Genomic DNA, 14,467 nt, shown 5'->3' with positions numbered 1-14,467 from the left:
CGGTTTTGTACCAAGGTCTCCAAGAGCTGCTGCTCCAGCGCTCGCGGCCTCCTTACCAACAGTCTTAAGCCCACTAAATAGCAAAGGTTTTGCAAATCGCCACAGACCCGCGAGAAAACTCCCGATACCCCGCCCTTTTTGCACCCTATAAGAAGCCCTATACAAGGGTCCTATCTCTCCTCCCACCTGTTTGGAATAATAACCATAATATCGATCCGACACCGGCGCCATCTCTCCGTTAAATGATGTATTAACGTCAATCAGTTCTTTTTTATAAAGTGTAGCACCACTATCGAGCTTTGCTCTCCACTATGAAAAAATATTGGTTCACCGAGTTTATCCACCAAAAGAATTTCAACACTCTCGATATTGTTTTTCTCGACGGGGTAATAGTAAATAGGGTTGAACGTTTGATATTCCCCAATTTTTGAATTCAAGATGCGGATGCAACGACTCAAGGTGTCTCCGACTAGTGTAGGTTTTATTATATCTGTGTAAACGTAAATATTTGTTGAGGAGGCTGCAATGCTTCTTTTTTCTCTTTTTCCTATGTCGCCTTCAGTGTTAATCTCTGCCCTGGCACCATTAATGATTTCAGCTAGCTCATCATTTGTCAACGTTGAATCTTTAAATGGTAATCTAATAAGAACAGCCGATAATAATGATAGGTCATTTTTTATCTTTTCCTTGCCTTTTCCACTAAAGCCTGACAAAGTTCTATTGAATAAGTTAGCAAACGACTCATACGTTCCTGGAGACAACGAGTATTTTACTCCGCTCGCAAAAATTTGCCCAGACCGTGGTAATATGCGTTCATCAACTCCAACCTGATTAATCCTTACACTCAGTTTATCAATATAACGCATTACTTCATTTGAAATGTAAGTTTGTTTTTGTGTACTGGAGGTAATATATGGTCTTGCAAATGCCACCGCAATACTGTCATAAGTACCAATAGGAATTGTAAAGTATGAATCATCTAAAAGTTTCACATTTATAACTTCTTTATCCCCTCGAACTAATCCCTCTTCAGTCCGGGTCCTATTATCCTTAGGAGGCAATTCGTCTGCTACGCGAGACGCTGGAGTAAGGTTTTCGATAACAGCAGGTGTGTCTTCGGGAACTTTTTTTACCTCAATAGAAGGAATCGAAATCTCAGCTAGACCAACATACCACTCGTTATTTTCTAAATCGATGCGATGACTTAACTTTGTACGATAATGAGCGATTGTATTTCTTGGGAAAAAATCCCTCGAGCTATCGCTGGGTAGTGTAAGATAAAATTCGTTCATATTTTACTGACAGAAGAAGCTGAAATCCACGAGTTAAAAGACGGTGGGTATCCGTCCCACTTGATAAAATACTCCAAATTAGGACCACTCCCCCGACGTCTCAATATTTTCTCGATCCTGTACTCCGTGTCGGGAGACACGTTAACTTTGACTAATTCTTCCGCGTAGAAACTACCCTTTATATCCTCCCCGTTCAAATCATTCAATTTATAGGTTGGTATTAGTTTCATTCGATCAATGTTTGTAACTTGAAATATTTCCTTAGTATAATTTGGTGTGTATCCTTTGGTGAATGGAATCCTCTCTTTACTAATCCTCACATAATCACCTATATTAAATTTTGCATCCGTCTTCTTTAAGCTTTTTCTCCGACTAGCAATGATAAATGCATTTTTAGCATTCACTTGAGAGGGAGCGATCCCAATGCTAGAATGCGTACTATGGTTATAAGAACTAATGAGTTTTGGAAGCACATCGATATATTTGTGAGTTGTGTATTTTGTAAAATATTTATACATTTTTGTCTTCAGAGTTCGATTAAAGCGTTCCACGAGGCTAGCCTTAATTTCTGGATTATTTGTAGTGTAAAACTTTACACCTTGATTCGAGAGAAAACTTTTAAACTTGCTATTAACGAATTCCCCTCCCTTATCGCTCTGAATTTTCAATGGTTTGCGCTCGCGAAATATGACTAAATGCTTCTATAATTTCCTCTGGTCTTTTTGACTTGAGAGGACTAGCCCACACATAACGGGAAAATATGTCTATTACGGTTAAAATGTAACAGAACCCATTGTTGTATTTTTTCAAACTTCTCAAATCATTTAAATCACATTGCCAACACTCATCTATATAGTTTACTTCGTAACGGTTTCTAACAAACTTTTTTCTCGCCGGCTTGTGACGCGTGTACGCTTCTTGAGATTCCAACCACTCCCGAATTGTTTTTATCGGGATTCCAGTCGCTTTATTTAATTTTTTATCTGTGGAAAAACCAGCAGGATGTGCGGGGTTGTTGTACACGCTAGCTATTACGTCGTGTCCCACTCTGACCCGAACATTTTTGGTACCCTTTTTCGCTTGGTTCGCCTTGGAATTGCTCTCGGAGATGTCCATCGCTCCTTGGGAGATGTTCTTTGCTCCCTTGGAGGTGTGCTTGGCTCTCTTGGAGTTGCTATTATCCGCTTCATTTTTCTCGGTGGAGAATCGCTTTAGATTTGTTCCTTTATTCGTGCCCATGTCGAATCCAACTCTGAATTCGTCCTCTTAATTTCGGCTAACCGCCTTCTCATTGCATCGCTACCCTCAACTAGTCGTGTTGGTGGTGAGTGTTTCACTATCGGAACGTGTAGGGGAGATATAAATTCTGAAACCGAGTCGAGATACTTATCGAGTATTCTTTTATACAAATGCCACTTGTCAATATCCTTGAGCCCTTTACTTGCTAACACAAGTTTCATTTCTTTATCCAATGTACTCAACCTAGCCTTCGCATGACTTCGATCAAAGACTTCGGGACTCACTACGAGCATTTTCTGCAAACTCATTTTCCTAGCAGGCTCCCGATCACACCGCTTAAAATCGAACCCAGTAGTAATGGCAAAAAGCCACCTTTTTGCACGAGAAGCGCTCGTTTTCTTTTTACACTCGTTCCCCGTTCAGCCAACTTTCTCAGTGTGTTACGATGCTTGGATAATTTTTGTTTCAATGGCTTATCAATTTTATGATTTCCGTTTAGAGTATTCAGACAACGATCACAAATGGCTTTGATCAATTCGTCGTCGGAAGATTTTAATATCGCAGCGCGTAATTTTGGTCTTGCACCCTTTAACGCATGGAGCAAATGTTTATTGTTCTTCAGTCTTTTCATCGTGTTGAGGCATGAAAACTACAGTTGCCCCGTCTTCGGGGAAAATGTGTGTTCTAAAACGAAACCTTTCGTCTGTGTCCTGTCCAAGATCTAGAACCAAATAACCAAACGGCTCTTGAGTAACCTGTTTATATACCCTCTCCAACTCCCCCGATTTTTCTGGATAGACCTGTCTCGCTAAGTGTCCAAATTGAGACCTATCCCTAGGGTTTTTAAAGGTTACTATATATTTAGCATTCAGTGAAATATTTCTCGATTGAGGAATCTGATAAAAAATGTTTTGCGTAATTAAAAACACAGAAATGTTAAAATGGTGACTACCTCTGGTGAACAATTTGCATACGTCATTGCTATAAGCTCCCTCACTCATTAAATCATCAATCACATATACTGTTGGAATACAATCGAATTCTTCGAAAGGAGGTATTTCATGTGTGAATTGAATAGATGATCGTATTCTAGGTTCGCTTCCTGGGCTACAACACCAAATTATCCGCTCTATTGGACTATCGATCATGTAATCTATGTTTTTTAAAAACTTGGCCACAAATGTGGTCTTTCCACATCCCGATGGACCTGCGCAGATGCAGGTAAACGGATGTTTCCATGTTAACGTCATGGTTAACACTGAAAGAATAATATTTTGAAGCCTGTTTTATAATTTCAATCGTCACAAAAAGCTTCTCTGTGTGTCCTTTTTCGCGGAATTTTGTAATGACCCCAAGGTAGGGTATTGATACCATCTTCGCAAATATATCTCTTGTCATCAAAAGCAGTTAGAGTGACTTTGTTCATTTCCATTGTATAAATTCGATGCAATTTACTGCGAATTACACTCATTTTACGAAATTCTGTAGAATTTTTGTGTAAACAATGTATATAATCATCGAAATTGATGCTTTTGGTAATAACAGCTTTTGATACTCCCTTTGCCTTCTTTTTTTCTTTACACCCGTGAACCTTATACGAGTAGAGCTTACTTCGCAATCCAACGAAATGAGTCATAACAATTTCAACTGCCAACACCTTCAATATGTGAATTACTTTCATCATTGATAAATCATTTTGACGAAATGTATGGAAAAGCTGGACTGAATAGTTATCTTAACATTCCATTGCGAAACATGAAACATGACCCAGGTTTCAACAATATACCGTCATCTTCAGGTGCTCGTACGGTATCGCAGCTCTCTTAAATACATACTCCTAGTCAGGAGTGGGGAAGTAATTAATGTTGAGGATAGTAGAATCGTGAAACTCCCTGTATCTCTGCACCAAGGTGTCGTAGAGAAATGAATTTTTAGCTCATATGAAAATTAGGACTTCGATAAGATATCAATTAATTTGATTTTGCTCCATTTCCTATCACTGTTAAGTTTCAAATTTCACAAATATTATCATTAATCTTTTATCGAATGCTCCGCCTCGGAATCGCTATTGAATTTTATTTCAATTAGGACATATTTAACATATCATTCCAAACTGCATTCATCGACCAACTGAACTCAGCAAAGTCGATGAGGCAAAGGTTAGTGATATGCACCATTTTTCCATATCCTTTGGAAATGAAAGACGCTACTGTCTTTTAAACCATTATATTTATGCATTTAAATAAACATGCAATCATTATCGAACATATATTTATTATTTAATGATAACCAACCTCCATGCATCAAATACACCAACAGATGAAGTTCGCCATGAAAAAATATTTGACTTAGCCGGGATTCAAACCCAGATCTCCCGATTGCCGGTCAGGTCTGTTAGCCAGTTGCACCACCAAGCCATTTTCTTAGAGCGAACTTCGGGATGGGTTTTACTGAACAAGATGTTGACGTCACAAGTCCACACTGTGGCACATGTGGCGGGGGTCGTGCCTACTAAGCCATGGTCAGGATGAAAAAACCTTATTTTGTCGCTGGTCTGCGACGACGAATTTCAAAGCACAAATATTTTTTCATGGCTAACTTCATCCGTTGGTGTATTTAACTTTGCACCCGTGCGCGTGAATGCGTGCATGGTCACTTGTTCCTGCAGTGCTTTTCTCCATAATACAACTGCCCAAATTTTGGTCCCCTCCATTACGATGTAAAGAGGTTTTACTTTACTAAGTATGTATTAAATTCTTTGTCTTTTGAGCAGAATTTACAATTTTTAAACAAATTTTTACCATAAATAATTCCTTATATCCTCAATTTTAGTATTTACACCAAAATGGAAATTGTTGATGCATTAATTAATTCCACTAGTATTCACGGAAGAGATCCATTGAAAATTTGACAATGCAAAAAAAAACCGGAAATTCAATTTGAAGTTAACATGCAAGCAACATTCATTCATGTAGCTAATACAGATTTACAAATCATAACTATGACTGCCAACCAATGTTGCTGGTAGGGTTATAAATCTGGATAAGAGAGAGCCCAAAATGATGGAAGGGAAGTGGAAGTGGTACAACCTAAGACAGGAACTTAAAAAATAATCAACCATCTGGTGAAGATGAAATAGTCCCAGAATTTATAACAAAAAGGTGGGTTTATATATTTTTTAATTTAAAGTTATGTATAAATGAGATGCATGTATAACCTCATCAGTGACGTTTGGAGGCAGGAGTTAATAACTAAAAAATCGAGAACTGGCATTATATGTTTGAGAAAGGTGACAAAATGCTCTGCACACAATAGGGAACTTGCATACATTTCAGATATAATCAATAGCCCCAAAATTATTTAAAAATATATGTTTGCATACCTCGGTGAAGGTTTTTTTTATTATTTTTTGACGTGGTTTGCGATATTTAATGCATCAAAGATCACGAGAATTTTCAAATGCAAGTGAGAAGCGAAAACGCCCGATGATTGGCTAGTAGAAAAGTGACGTCATAGTTCAGTACGAGGAGGCGCGGCGGCACGGCCATAGTACTTTAATTGAATACATGCGACGGCGTGGTTATGATTCGTTTATTGAAGTGCAGACGTATCGGAGTTGTTCATTGTGACTTCAGGGCTATTATTTGATCTATTTCTCCTCCATTGAAAGCGATAGATTGCGTAAAGATGAAGGCATATGGTTATTCTTAGGCTGATCCTAGCAAGCTTCCTGTTACTGATTCCATCTTGATAACAGAGTATTTTAGTGAAACTGTAGACTTCGTCGGCTCGGAAAGTCGATGCCGAGAAATGGAAAGGTAGCTGATGTGCATATGTAATGTTTTATAGTTCATAACAAAGTGAGACTTGCGTATAATATTAGCGAAAGCGTATACTCATGTGAAATGTGTATTCTTTTGGCAGTCCGGTAGTCTTATGGTGAACTTATTTCCACCTCGAAGCTGTCGATGATACTTTCAACTTAAAAATACCTTGCCTGGAGGGCGACAGGAAGCTCTGAGGAAGCCAGACTATTAATGTTTCAATTTAGTAGCGATAATATAGACGAACTTCCAACACAATCTACCATCTTGTGACTAAAAACCCCGAAGCCACTTCCTATTCTGCAGAAAGAATCGGTCAATCGCCCTTCGATCAATATAATAAACACAACGTCTTCAGGTGTTAATAAGTTACTTTTGAAATGAAATACTTCCTAAATTCAGTGGCGGATACAGATGGGGGGCGCGGGGGGCGCGCGCCCCTCCCTTGCGGGTCCGGCCGTATTGGCAAACATGGCAGAACCACGATTGTGACTTTTTTATATCATAAGATGGCATTGTCTTATATATGTGTATAATTACATTAATTAAAATTTTATTTTACTCTGCCTGTGACTTGATTATTTTTTATTGCGATATCGCGATAAAAAGTAAAGGCAACTCAATATATCTTTTGCGCCCCCCCTTGAGTGTTTTCTGTATCCGCCCCTGCCTAAATTAGCATTAAAATGTGCATGTTTTCCAAACAGAGTCTTTAATTCATTTTGGGAGCTTTTCTCACGATATATCAGAGACCTACTCTAAAGGCGAGCTCATAGTCATTGCGATCGGTTGTCACTTAAAAATTCCGTATCGGAAATCCTAGAGGGATGACCTTCGACGATGACCGTGATCACCTCCACTCTCACTATCACTGGAACCCGTGGTGAAAATATCATCCCAATCCAATTTCTATTTGGTTTTAACTGGGGAAAGAGCAACATAGAACTGCACATTCTTTGGGCAACTTTAGGTTTGACTTTCCCTCAAACACCCCATTTCCCCTGTGGTGCACATCAGGATCCAATCTTTATACGATGGCCTGACAACCTTTAAATGGATCCTTGGTTTATCCTGACAACCAACTAAATGGAAATTGCTGATCCACACGTCTTCCTCTATCTCCACAGTTTCCAAATCAAGGGCCGCGGAACATTCCTCTTGTGACTCAACTATTTCTGAAAAGCAAGCAACGGCGTAGAATAAAATCAAAGAATGCTGCGATTAATTTTTTGTGACCACCTTTGGATTCCATTCTTTTTCCATCTACAACTTCCTTTATCTTTCGGGATAAACTATGGGACAAGATAATGTTTAAATATTTTCATTAATTTATAACAAAATATAAGTTCTAAAAATACCCAAAAGTCATTTTATTAATCCGCACTAATGAGTGTAAATTAATGTGGAAGATGATCATGATCCCATCATGCTGTAGACGTAGTAGTTTTCCCTAGGTTGAGTTGCAAAGTTCATGAAGTTGACAAAACGGCCAATTTTTCGGTGCGCGGAGTCATTTATTGCACTGGCCGTGTCTACATTTTTGAAATTTTTTGTAATAAAATAAATCAGAATTTAGGATAAAATTTCCTTTAAAATGACGAATAGTTCATTATTATAGCATGCAGTGAAGCCAGGATATAAATTTGCAAAGTACAGCGGCACATCATTTTGACGCCGAGAGTAGAAGAAAACGCTGTCTTCTTGGCTGGCACTCGAATGCATGAGGATCAACGTTGCTCAATATTTTCATATTTCCTCCCTTGATTTTAAACATCATGGTATTTTCTATGTCCTTCCGTAACTGAAATTGAACAAGTGCCTTAATAATTTGAGTCCATCGTAACGATCGAGAAACACCTATCTCGATTTTTGTTCGGAAGTTGAGTTTTTATTCTACGGCGGCCGAATTATCGAAAAATCTCAGTTTCAAGTTATTCAGTCAATGTAATATGGAAATATTATTTATATTAAAGTTATCTTCGCTCACATAGCACACGGGTTTATCATTCCGTTTATTATACTCTTATTTTTCCGTAACGCTCATCCCGACAGACGGCATGCATCGAGGATTTTCTTCTAATTTCCTCCGTGGGAATGCAGACGAAAATTTTTTCTGGGGTGTTATTGCACAGAGGAACAATGCACCACTTGTAATTTTTCCTTATTTCACCCATGTTCTCCTTTAAACGCAACGTGGCTCTTCCAAACCTGCAGTTACTAGGCTTGGATCTTGGACTCGTACTGAACTATGACGTCACAGCCAAAGATTAGTGGGGGCGGTATTTTTTAGCCCGCGAAACTCGGGCGACTTTTGGGAGTCATTTTCTAGGGTATAAACTGAATTTTAAGCGGAAAAAAGTATATTGCGGTACTAAGTGTTTACTGTAGTCTATCAGCATACTGTTTATAAAAAGTATGCAATTTCCCTATTACAGAGGAATCACGCAGTTGAATGTTGCATGTAAAGTGCTCTCTGGAATTATTCAAATGAGTGGTGCCAAAAGAGCAGAAAGCATCATTACCGATTATCACATTGCATTTTGACCAGATGGGGCACAACAGACCAAATATTTAATTATCATCAAAAATTGGAGAGCCACTTCAAGCACAACCAAGATTTATACTGTTTTTAGATCTTAAACAAGCATTTAATAGGCTGTAGGGAAGCACACTGTGAGGATCAGTTAATTAATTAGGCTTGTCTAAGAATATAGTCTGAGGTTTCAGGCGAGATGGAGTGGAAACGTGACATAATGAAGACGAAAAAGCAGGAGCAATTTCCACAATTTTACATTTATTAGTAGTAATAAATGTAAAATTGTGGAAATTGCTCCTGCTTTTTCATTTTCATCTTGTCTAAGAATTTAACCAGACCGATAAGTATGGCTTTTCAGGAAATCATAACTAAGGTAAATTAAAAATAAAATGGGTCGTGCTTTTCTGTTTAGCATGTGTGTAAAGCAAGGAAATGGTTAAAGAGAATGTTTCGTATAGCAATTGCAGTACGTCATTTTTAATCTCAAATATGAGAAGACAGTTTGTATGTCAGACCTTTTCCCCCGCAGAAAAAATCCTGGATCCGGCCTTGCATATGCATGTATTTTTTTGCCACAGTTAACCTCCAGTTCAATTCTTTGAGCACTTTCTTTGTGAGAGCCAAATATTTATTTCAAATTTCTTGCAGATCAGACTACAATGACTAAATCATCTACAAACACTGGTATTTGAATGCTCTGATAGAATATTGTTCCACCAGGGTCTACTCTCCTCACTGCCTAGTGACTGGCCAATATGAACAATGTTGCACACAAAATATTTGGCTCACAAAAGGAAAGCACACAAAGAATTGGACTGGAGGTCAACTGTGACAAAACAAAATACATGGTTATGCAAGGCTAGGTCCAGGATTTTTTCTGGGGGGGAAAGGGAATGGTCTGACATGTATATTGTCTTCTCATATTTGAGATTAAAAATGACGTATGTACACCAATTACTGTATGAAATATGTATTCTAATTATTTTAATATGAAAGTTATAAATATAAAATTAAATGATTGAGGCTCCGCAAAACTCAAAACAAAATGAACGTAATGATAACCGTATAAAAAATCTTGTCTATTTTTTTAAGCATCTCGGGGGGCACATGCCCCCATGCTCCTATAAATGCACAAATGGTATGTCGACATCTGGAGCTGGCAGACAACCTCAGATGTTAGATGTTGACGGAGATTAATTTGAAGTTGTCTCATCCTTAAAATATCTTGGAGCATTGGTGACTTTGGATAACTTATTAAGCGCTTGTATAAAATACAAAAATCACTGCTGGCAACAGAGCTTACTTTGCAAGTCATAAACTGTTGACCAACTGGTCAGAAGAAATATAAAATATATAAAACTTTAAAAGGACCTGCCTTCACTCATGGATGTGACAATAAAAACAGCAGAGGCATAGATATTTTGAGAGAAGCATCCTAAGAAAAATTTGGGAGCCATACAAGAAAATGGAGTTTTTTGAAGATGATGGAATGAAGAAATTGATGATCTCATAGATGGCCAAAATATTGTGAAATTTGCCAAGTCACAGAGGTTCAGATGGATGGGACTTTTGATTAGAATGCCAGAGGAGAGAGTGGCAAAAAGAGTTGGGAAGGTTCATTTATTCAATGAAAAAAGAAGATGACCTCCATGGAGTACTGCACTTTGCAATGACAGATGCTCTGGGAAAATGCTTTATGTGTATGTAATACAAAGGCATCATAGCCAAGAATAAATTGTTTCAGAGATTTCAAGACTAGATAAATAATTATTTGGCATGTAATTCATTGGCTTTATATTTAAGACCAAACTCATTTAAACAAAGTGTTACATCTATCATTGTACCTAGCGTTTCAAATTTTTACAGTAAGAAGTCTGTTTTGCTGACTATGGCTTGTATCAGTGGCGTAGCCAGGAATTTCTTTCCGGGGGGGGTCAAAACCATGGGGGAAGATATAAAAAAAGTTTGTTTGATGTTTGGTAAATGGGTTTTAAACTAAGTAATTTTAACACTTTTCAAAATCCAAAAAACTTAATTTGTTATGTATTTTTTTATAAATACATGATTTTTCAATATTTTGTTTTCTTTTATGAGGGAAAATAATTGTTTTTTATTTTAGGGGTGTCCGGTATCTACAAGAATCCCTTGTCAACATTAAAATTGAAAGTGGTAATTTAGATACAGAGGTGACTTTGAAAATTCAAATATAACCAGTGCCTTTTGGCATTGAAAATCACATTCCATTCAAATATAGTACCATAACACATGGTAGTATAAGTCCTACAAAAAAAATAAGGCATCAGGAGCTGGTGATATATTTGCATAGATAATTATGTATTAAAATACAGGAGGGAAAATTGAATCCAGATCTACAAAAAACATGGTCTGCAGGGGATATTCCTAGACATTTCGAGATGAACTGCATCATTCCTTTATTCCTTAAAGGATAAATTAGAAGCAAATGAGTCTCTAGTTGTGAATGCTGCTGAGCCAAATGTACGTATTATGGGAGACTCTTTGCTGAGATTTGTTAGTGATTTTTGCCCGGACAACTTTCGGGTGGACTGTTTACCCGGAATTAGAACAGAGCATTTAGAGAAAAGAATAAATAATTTGGATGATCGGCGTGACGAAAAAGTGGTAGTATTGCATGTTGGTACCAACGATATTAAACATGCTAAATCTGACGATCACATAACTGGATATTTATGGGATTTGTGCTCCCCGGCAAGAAAAAAGTTTAAAAGTGCAACAATTATTATCAGTGGTATCTTAAGAAGAAGAAATTTCGACCCAAACAGAATTGATTATATTAATGAAGGGATCGAGTGGGTTTGCCAGAAAAAAGGACTGCTGTTTGTTGATCCAAACTGCTGGGTTAAGGAATATGATCTGGGTAGAGATGGACTGCACCTAAATAGAAGAGGTACAAAGAAGTTTGGAGGACTTTTATGTGATGTGGTAAAGTCCGTCCTAATGAAGGGAAACTGAGTAGGGGTCCGGGAGGTGTTGTTTTGAGAGATGCTAAAAAGACAAACAAGGTTACTACACAAAACTTGGACTATAATATCAATGTAAATTGCACAAATTTAAATATTTTGGATGGGGAATGCCAAGATTCAGTTGAGATGTTGGGGTCGTCGAATGGATATTTGAAATTACTACAATTAAATTGTAGAAGTGTCGCATCCAAATCAGTTGAGTTGAGTTCAATTGTCGAAATACAATGTCCGGATATCATCATTGGCACTGAATCATGGTTGAATGAGGATATAATGAATGATGAGGTTTTTCCGAATGGATTTACGGTTTACAGAAGAGACCGGGCCGGCAGAGGGGGAGGGCTATTTCTCGGCGAAAAGGATAATATACATTGTCTTCTGCATAGGGTGGATGAGACCTATGAAATGATTAGCGTACTTCTGTTTCCAGGAACCGACAGGGAGTTGGAAATAACTGCGGTCTATAAGCCTCCAAATGACGGCCTAGGTATCCTTGACCGTTTAAACACATTGTATGAGGGCCAAGTTGCGAGCGGGAGGTATAATCCGGTAATTATAGTGGGGGACCTCAACCTACCTCATGTGGACTGGGAAGCCCAAACTGCAACGGGAGGCGAGGCGCAGCAGAGAGTAAATGACCTTGTAAGGCTAGGGGGTTTTTCTCAGGTAGTTAAGGACCCTACCCGTGGGGAAAATATTTTGGATGTGTTTCTAGTGAGGCCTATTGATATGTTTATCTCTTCCGATGTTCTTGATGGCATAAGCGACCATAAGGTGGTTTCCTTGTCTGTTAAGTGTAGAAAGTCCAAAAAACCCTTAAAAGGAAAACTGTGCAAGCAATATAGTAGGATGGATATGGTTGGTTTTAGTGATTTTCTAGTGGAAAGATTCTTGGGATGGGTAGGGAATGGGAATTGTGTAAATAAAGTATGGGAAAATTTCAAAAGCCTACTAATCGAAGGATCAGATCGATACGTTCCCTCCAAAATATTAAAAGCAAACCCCGATCCCGAATATTATAACGCAAAAATCAGAAGGCTAAAGCGTCGAGTGAGAAGGCTTCATAAGATAAGACATCGAGGGGGCGTATATTTAAGTGATTATAAGGATGCCTATAAGAAACTAAACGCCGAAAAATTAAAGGCCAAGGATACATTTTTGAGGAACTCACTAAAAGACCAGGGCTGGAGTGGGCTTTACAAGTATATTCGAAGGAGACGAAAAGGGTATAATGCTCCAGAAAATATTTCTCTCAAGTGTGAAGATCGTATTGTAAACGATAATTATTCAAAAGCCACAGCTTTTAAGAACATTTTTTCCAAAGTGTACAGTGAAGATGAAGTATTATCACCAATAGTTGGGGAAGATCATTCGTTTGACTCTTTTGAAATCAAAGGCAGTGATATAAGAAATAGATTGAAAAAAATAAAAAGTCACGCGTCCTGTGGACCTGACGGTCTTCCGGGGGAACTAATTAAAAGGTTGGGTAATTTTCTAGTTCCTTTTCTTAAACACTTGTTCACGGTTATAATTAACAATGGTGATTTACCCGATGACTGGAAACAGTCATACATAGCTCCCATCTACAAAAAAGGGCCTCGAGATAGTGTCAATTCCTATCGGCCGGTTAGCCTAACTTGCATCGTGTGTAAATTAATGGAGCATCTGATCGCGGACTATATCAAGGAGGTATTAAGAAAAAAGAACTGGTTTTGGGAAGGACAACATGGTTTCCGTAAGGGTTACTCCTGTGAAAGTCAATTAGCATCTCTTTATCAGGATTTGGTGGAGGGGCTTGACAACGGGAAGCAAATCGATGGGGTTCTGATTGATTTCTCAAAAGCTTTTGATAGGGTAGATCATGAGATTCTATTTTAAAAAATAAACGCGCTCGGCTTGGATGGTAGGGTCGTAAAATGGATAAATTCATTTACTGTAGGTAGAACACAACGTATTAGAGTCGGCGATATTTTTTCCGATGAATTCAATGCCACTTCAGGGGTACAGCAAGTAAGTGTGCTAGGTCCTTTGCTATTTATTATCTACGTAAATGATATTAGTGGGAATATAAAGAGCGCAATTAGAATGTTTGCAGATGATTGCATTATTTATAGAGTCATAGACAAAGTAGATGATTGTATTATCTTACAAAATGACCTAAATAATTTGGATAAATGGTCTAAAGAAAATAAAATGATCATCAATGCCAGCAAAACTAATCTACCATCGCATTTAATTAGATTTCGAAAAGGTAGGAGTTGTGTACAAAATAATTACCATATTATGGGTGACTTACTGTCAGAAACCAAATGTTGTAATTACCTAGGAGTGACATTAAGCTGGGATTTGCAATGGGGAACTCATATCAAAAAAACTGCGACCAAAGCTTTCAGGGCGTTACATTTTTTGATGAGGACCCTTGGAAAAAGCTGTAAAAAAACAAAGGAATTCGCGTATAAAACGTTTGTTAGGCCCATTCTAGAATACGGGGCATCAGTATGGGATCCTCATTTGAATCGTGAGATCAAGCAATTAGCAAAAGTTCAGCGATTAGCAGCTAGATTTGTTTTGGGA

Source organism: Ischnura elegans, chromosome 8 (assembly GCF_921293095.1).
Source record: "Ischnura elegans chromosome 8, ioIscEleg1.1, whole genome shotgun sequence".
NCBI lineage: Eukaryota > Metazoa > Arthropoda > Insecta > Odonata > Coenagrionidae > Ischnura > Ischnura elegans.
Note: the sequence above shows the minus strand (reverse complement) of the source record.